Genomic DNA, 8469 nt, shown 5'->3' with positions numbered 1-8469 from the left:
AATCCTAAATGTAAGAGTGAAAACTATAACTCAGAAAAAAATGTAGGGGAACATCTTCACACTCTTGTATTTGTCAAAGGACTCATAGATATGACAACAAAGGCACAGGCAACAGAAGAAAAAACCAAATCGGGCTTAATAAAAATCTAAAACTTGTGTGATTCAAAGAATACCATCAAGAAAGTAAAAAGACAACTCAAAAATATTTGCAGGTTGTGTATTTGATAAGATATTTTATATGCTATATAAAAAACTTATTGTTCAGTCGCTGAGTCATGTCCAACACTTTTGCAATGCCTTGGACTGAAGCCCACTAAGCTACTCTGTCAATGGGGTTTCCCAGGCAAGAATACTGGAGTGAGTTGCTATTTTCTTCTCCAGGGGATCTTCCCAACCCAGGGATCAAACCCATGTTCTTGTGCATTATTGGTGGATTCTTTACTGCTGAGCTACCAGGGAAGCCCATAAAGAACTCTTACAGCTCAATAATAAGAGAACCCAATAAAAAAAAATGGGCAAACTATCCAAATAATCATTTCTCTAAAGAAGATATATAGTAGCCAATAAGTATGCAAAAGGATGCTGAGCATAATTACTAAATTAAAATCACAATGAGATACCACTTCTCACCTACTAAGATGACTAGAATAAAAAAGACAGATAGCCAGCAAATGATGAGAATATGCAGAAACTGGAAGTCTCATGCATTGCTCAGTTCAGTTCAGTTCAGTCGCTCAGTCATGTCCGACTCTCTGCGACCCCATGAATCACAGCACGCCAGGCCTCCCTGTCCATCACCAACTCCCAGAGTTCACTCAAACTCATGTCCACAGAGTCAGTGATGCCATCCAGCCATCTCATTCTCGGTCGTCCCCTTCTCCTTCCGCCCCCAACCTTTCCCAGCATTAGAGTTTTTTCCAGTGAGTCAACTCGTCGCATGAGGTGGCCAAAGTATTGATCCAGCTATTTTGGATATAGTCCAGCAGTTCATCAAGTGATAAAATTTTAGTTAGCATATGATCCAGCAATTTCACTCTGATGTATAGATCTAAGAGAAATGAAAACATGTGCCCATACAGAAAATTGTACACAAGTGTTTATATCATCATGGTTCATACTAGCCCAAAGGTGAAAACAACCCAAATGTCCATCAACAAAGGAATGGATAATTCATCTGAATCTAACAATCCATTCAATGGAATATTCAGTTCAGTTCAGTTCAGTTCAGTCGCTCAGTCGTGTCTGACTCTCCGTGACCCCATGAATCACAGCACGCTAGGCCTCCCTGTCCATCACCAACTCCCAGAGTTCACTCAAACTCATGTCCACAGAGTCGGTGATGCCATCCAGCCATCTCATTCTCAGTCGTCCCCTTCTCCTCCCGCCCCCAACCTTTCCCAGCATCAGAGTCTTTTCCAGTGAGTCAACTCATCGCATGAGGTGGCCAAAGTATTGCAGTTTCAGCTTTAGCATCAGTCCTTCCAATGAACACCCAGGACTGATCTCCCCTAGAATGGACTGGTTGGATCTCCTTGCAGTACAAGGGACTCTCAAGAGTCAATGGAATATTACTCACCCATGAAACAGAGTGAAATATAGATACATTCTACAACATAGAAGAACCTCAGAAATACTATATTAAGTGAAAGAATCCAGTAACAAATGTTATTATATATCCAGTAATACATATCATATAATTCCTAGTATATAAAATTCTGAAATAAGTACATTTGTAGACCCAGAAAATAGATTAGTGTTTCTTCACTGTAGTGCATCTAGAGGATAGCTTTAGGGAATGGGGAAATGGGAAGTGAAAGCTAAAGAAGATGGAATTTCTTCTTTGAGGTGATGAAAATACTGTAGAATTGACTGTGGTGATAGTTACACATACCTGTGAATATACTAAAAACCATTGGATTGTACATGTTAAGTGAGTGAATTGTATGGAATGTGAATTATATCTCAATAAAGCTATTTTTTAAAAAGAGTGAAACTGATTTTCTCTGAAGAAGAGAATCTGTCCATGCACAGAAGTGTCAGTTCCCATCAGAGTTTCCAGTCTGCTGAAATGCTCTACAGATTTTGGACTTGCCAATTCCTTGAAATAGAGAGATTAAATAACAGATACAGAATAGATGATAGAAGATGAATGGATGGAAGGATGAATGGATAGATAGATACATATATACATACATAGTATAAAATTTTAGTATAAAATCTGCTGTTTCTGTTTCTCTGGTAGAGCTCTAATACAAATTTTGGCACTGAGAAGTGAGGTGCTGCTGTAACAAATACGTAAAAATATAGCAGTGGCTCTGGTTTGGGTTTTGAGTAGAGGCTAAAATGGGCTTCCCAGGTAGGGCTAGTGGTAAAGAACCCACCTGCCAATGCAGGAGACATAAGAGACATGGGTTTGATCCCTGGGTTCAGGAAGGTCCCCTGGAGGAAGGCATGCCAATCCACTCCAGTATTCTTGCCTGGAGAATCCCATGGACAGAGAAGCCTTGCAGGCTACAGTCCACAGGGTCACAAAGTGGACAAGACTAAAGCAACTTAGCACTCACGCAGAGTCTGAAATAATTTTGAGGTTCAGTTCAGTTCAGTTCAGTCGCTCAGTCGTGTCCGACTCTCCGCGACCCCATGAATCACAGCACGCCAGGCCTCCCTGTCCATCACCAACTCCCGGAGTTCACTCAAACTCATGTCCACAGAGTCGGTGATGCCATCCAGCCATCTCATTCTCGGTCGTCCCCTTCTCCTTCCGCCCCCAACCTTTCCCAGCATCAGAGTCTTTTCCAGTGAGTCAACTCGTCACATGAGGTGGCCAAAGTATTGCAGTTTCAGCTTTAGCATCAGTCCTTCCAATGAATACCCAGGATTGATCTCCTTTAGAATGGACTGGTTGAATCTCCTTGCAGTATAAGGGACTCTCAAGAGTCTTCTCCAACACCACTTGACTGAAAAATCTCAAGTTACTTTACAGAGATAACTGGTAGAAATAGGAATGTTGAAGGTATTTCTGGTGAAATGTCAGGAGGAAACATTATTGGGAACTGGAGGAAAGGTCATCTTTGTTGTCGTTTTTCAATCACTCAGTCACATCTGACTGCTTGTGACCTCATGAACTGCAGCACGCCAGGCTTCTCTGTCCTTCACTATTTGCTCAAACTTGTGTCTATCGAGGCAGTGATGCCATCCAACCAATTCATCCTCTGTCATCCCCTCCTTCTCCTGCCTTCAGTCTTTCCCAGTCTCAGGGGCTTTTCCAGTGAGTTGACTCTTTGTATCAGGTGGCCAAAGTTTTGGAGCTTTAGCTTCAACATCAGCCCTTTCAATGAATATTCAGTGTTGATTTCCTTTAGGATTGACTGATTTGATCTCTTTGCTGTCTAAGGGACTCTCAAGAGTCTTCTCCAGCACCACAGTTTGAAGGCATTAATTCTTCAGCTGCTGCTCCTGCTAAGTCACTTCAGTCGTGTCCGACTCTGTGTGACCCCATAGACGGAAGCCCACCAGGCTGCCCCGTCCCTGGGATTCTCCAGGCAAGAACACTGGAGTGGGTTGTCATTTCCTTCTCCAATGTGTGAAAGTGAAAAGTGAAAGTTAAGTCACTCAGTCGTGTCCGACCCCTAGCGATCCCACCAGCACTTACCCTTTTTTATTGTTCAACTCTCACATCCATACAGGACTACTGGAAAAACCATAGCTTTGACTAGACCTTTGTCAGCAAAGTCATGTCTCTGATTTTTAAGCAGAAGTGGCTCAGAGGTTAAAACATCTGCCTGCAATGCAGGAGACCTGGGTTCAATCCCTGGGTTGGGAAGATCCCCTGGAGAAGGAAATGGCAACCCACTCCAGTATTCTTGCCTGGAAAATCCCATGGACATAGGAGCCTGGTGGGCTCCACCAGGGGTAGATTTCACAGGGTAGCAAAGAGTTGAACATGACTGAGCAGCTTCACTTTTTTTTAATCTTTGTTAAAAGTAGCAGAACTTGGGGGATCTTGGAAAAGCAGAACATACAAGAAATGGATTCAAGTATTTAGATAAGGATATTTCCAAGCAAAGCATTTAAGATACTGCTAGGTTTTTGGCTTTTTTGGTCTTGGGGGGGTTTTGTTTGTTTGTTTGTCCCTGCTGCTTATAGTAAAATGCAAGAAGAAAAAAATAATTTGAGGGAGGAACTGTTAAGTAAAAAGAAACCAGTACTTGATGATTTGAGAGATTTTCAGACTATCCATATTGCAAAGGATGCTAAAATTAGGAAACTCACTGTTAAGGAAGTCTGCTCTGGAGAAAAAGCTGAGTGTAGCTGGACAGCCTTTTGTTGAAGAGATTTTAGGCGTGTGACTCATTTCCCAATCAACCATCTCAGTAGAAGCCAAAAATAAGGATGAGGTTATCCAGGAAGGATCTGTGAAGAACTCTCTTGCCTGATGGTATGAACCCTCTTGACAGACATAGGAGGCCCATGAGGGTTTTGATAATATTATACTAGGACAAGCATTGCCAATTTGAGCTGATAGGGATGGGGACTGGACAAAAGGAAAGAAGTGGTCTGCTCCCAAAATCCTACAGGAAGTAAATGGAAACACAGAGCCACTCACCTGCAAGCATGAGCTACTCTTAAAAGAAAGAAGAAAGACTCAGAGGGTGGGACTGCCAGGGACATAGAGGTCAAAGACAATGGAGCCATTGCCGAGGGCACAGAGCACAGGAAGCTGCAATTAAGGGTTCAGCGGATAATGGCAGAGGCACAGAGGAAGACCTTGAGCTTCACAGTACTGTTCTCACGTTTTGAAACCTAATGCAGTTGGCCCTGCCAGATTTCAAAGTTGCTTGGTTCCTGTGACCTCTATCTTTTCCAATTGCTCCCTTCTGTTATGTAGCTATCTATACAATATTTGTCTCACCATTCCATTTTGGAAGCAAATAACTTGTTTTCTAGGTTTTCAGACCACACCTGCCCCAGGATAAATGATACCCATAGTACCACCCATCCTTGATTTAGATGATTTAGAAGATGAGATTTGGGCCCTTCAAACTGATAGTATTTACACGAGATTTTGGACTAAGAGTTGGTGCTGTTGAGACTTCGGGGGATATTGGTATGGAGTGAGTGTATTTTGTAAGTGATAAAGTACAAAATACATAAATTAAAGGGAGCCAGAGAGTGGACTTGGTGTGTTGAATAGCAGCCCTCACAAAAATAAATCACCTGGAACCTGTGTATGAGAACTTATTCAGGAAAAGGGTCTTTGCAGACTTGCTTAAGTTAAGGATCTTGAGACAATATGATCCTGGGTTTGATGAGTCTTAAAGCCAGTGACTGGTTCTTTGAAAAAAAGAAAAGGAGAAACAGACCCAGAAACTTAAAGAAGAAGACCATGTGAAGACAGAGGTAGAGACTGGAGTTAAACAGCCATCAGATGCTGAATGAAGAAAGAGGATTCTCCTTGTAGGATCCTGCCAACACTTTGATTTCAGAATCCTGGCCTCCTGAGCTGTGAAAGAATAAATTTCTGTTGTTCTAAGCCACCAAGTTTGTAGTAATTTGTCACAGCAGCCCTAGGAAACTAATACACTGGGCAAGGATGAATTTAATATTTGTACCTACTCTTTACCCAGAGCCATCACCCCCTCACAATAATTTAAATCTAGATATTGAACCCAGTTCTTGTTGCAGACTCACCTCTACACTGCATAAAATTTATTCTTAGGAGTCCCATTGTCCTCTTCTGCAACCAGCTTCAGTTGGAGCCACCCCCTTACAACAGGTATGATTTTATACATGTGAAACTCAGTTGGAGATGAAGTGGTCAGAGTACCAGCCCATCTTCTCCTAAGAGACTCCTCCACTCCTATGTAAATTTGTGGAGGCAAAAGAAACCTGTCGGGTAGAATGAAAACAGTTTAAGTTGCCAGAGCACCCAAACTCAAATAAATGGATCACTACTTCAACCCCTACAATATCTGAATCTCAAAATATCCTGTGGTATTACTATGAGGGTTTTAACTTTAATTGTATTTTAACTTATTTTTGACATATTATGATTGTAATTATTAAAGGCAAATGTCCTGGGCTACACATTTAAGATATAACTCCTGTCTTCTGGGGATTAATCATCTGGTAGGAATAAAAATTGCTTATTATTTAAACAATAATTTAAAAATAAACAGACTAAGATATACTAGGCACTTGATAGATACAAAAAGTTTCTTTGAATAAGATCTGAGGATCTAATATATAGTGTGATAACTAGTTGATGATGCTGTGTTGTATAACTGAAATTTGCTAAGAAAATAGAAACCAGGAAAAAAAAAAAAGGCGGGGGGAGGGGTACAGGTGGTGCTTGACCAAGACGGTGGAGTAGGAAGATTCTGAGTTCAACCTCCCCCCATGGACACACCAAAACTACAACTAGTAACAGAGCAAATACTAATGAGAAAGATCAGAATCCAGCAGAAAAGATCTACAACTAAAGATACGAAAAAGGAACCACCACAAGATGTTAGGAGCTTAGTCAAGATCCAAAATCCCAAGTAGGTGACCCACAAGCAAGAGAATAATTATAAATTCAGAGTTTATCCCTAAGGCGAGAGGAGTTTGAGCCCTGTATCAGGCTCCTCAGGCCCGAGATCCTGTACCAGGAAGTCGAGCTCCCACAACTAATATAATATTGTAAATCGAGTACATCTCAGAAAGAAAAACTAGTAAGTAAAAGTAAACATTAAAAATGAAAATATGTGAGGCAATTACATTAATTAACTCCATGAAGAAATCCTTTCACAATGCATATGTTTATCAAAGCATCATGTTGTACACCTTCAATATCTAACAATTTCATCTGTTGACTGTACTTCAGTAAAAGTGAAAAAGTTCTTAGTTAAGAATTTAAACTCCTCCATTTCATCTATGAAAGTGAAAGTGAAAGTCACTCAGTCATTTCCATGGACTCTCCATGGAATTCTTCAGGCCAGAATACTGGAGTGAGTAGCCTTTTCCTTCTCCAGGGGATCTTCCCAACCCAGGCATCAGACCCAGGTCTCCTACATTGCAGGCGGGTTCTTTACCAGCTGAGCCACAAGGGAAGCCCAAGAATACTGGAGTGGGTAGCCACTTTACCAACCCAGTTCTTTACCCACTGAGCTATCAGGGAAGCCCTACGGAACAGAATAAATGGAGGTTTTAGTGTTTAAGGATACCTATTACTTATTAGTGTTTAAGGATACCTATTGTATCCTGCTGCTGCTTCAGTCGTGTCCGACTCTCTGTGACCCCACAGACGGCAGCCCACCAGACTCCCCCATCCCTGGGATTCTCCAGGCAAGAACACTGGATTGGGTTGCCATTTCCTTCTCCAGTGCATGAAAGTGAAAAGTGAAAGTGAAGTCACTCAGTTGTGACTGACTCTAGGCGACCCCATGGACTGCAGCCTACCAGGCTCCTCTGTCCATGGGATCCTCCAGGCAAGAGTACTGGAGTGGGGTGACATCGCCTTCTCCATATTGTATCCTATTACTGTCTAAATTTCTTATATTATTGATGTATTATTTTTTAACAAATAAACAGCCCTCACTAAGAGGCAGAAGAAGTAAGGAAATTGACATACGGCAATATGAAATTCTTTTTATGGATTAGAAATGGGGTTTATTTAGCATTGTTCATAACAAAGTTCCCAGGAGGCACAGCATGGGAAACAGAATTATCCTCTCTAACTTCAATCTCAGAAGTTTGGTATTTAGCCCAGCTTAATTTCAGAGCCATTTATGACTCTATGATTCATAAATTTAATCATTTATTTTTAACTAATATATGAAACGCTTCAGATAAAGTGAATGCTGTAACAGCTGCCCTCTGAGATGTTATTTCATAATGAACCATTCCTGAATCAATAGATAATAGTCAGGTGCTTTATTCTTCTGATAGTGCAGACAGTTCATCATCCTCTTGTGCTTAGAAAATGCATTCTGTAGGAATAACCCTCAGCTGTGTGTTCCAGGAAAAAAAGAAAAAAACAGAGACTGTCTCAAATAATATAGAATGCTGTTTATCCCTTAAACCTTAAAGAAGACATATGCGGGCAGACCAGAGCCACCACAGTGACTCCTCAAAGTCTTTAGAAGGTAGGTTCATTCCATCTTTCCTCTCAAACCACCTAACACGTGGCTTCTAATTCCAGCTATCATATCTGCATGAAGAAAGAGAAGAAAGAATGCTTTTCCCCTCACTTTTAAGAGGTCTTCTTCCACTAATATCTCACTGGCCACACCGATCTGTGAAGGAGATAATATTTTCAGCTGGGCCCATTGCAAGGATTTGGTTACAAAGAAATTAACAGATAATAGATTTGGGGAAGCAATTAACAGTCTGTAACACAGCAGATATTCAACATATGCCACAGGCCAATTTCTGAAGGAGATCATGCTTAGAGTCACAGTGATTATGCAAAATCTACTCCTCGCTTTG

Source organism: Moschus berezovskii, chromosome 6 (genome assembly GCF_049115385.1).
Source record: "Moschus berezovskii isolate FMDL1 chromosome 6, NW_MosBer_1.0, whole genome shotgun sequence".
Classification (NCBI taxonomy): domain Eukaryota; kingdom Metazoa; phylum Chordata; class Mammalia; order Artiodactyla; family Moschidae; genus Moschus; species Moschus berezovskii.
The sequence above is the reverse complement of the archived record's forward strand: the minus strand, read 5'-3'. Positions refer to the sequence as shown.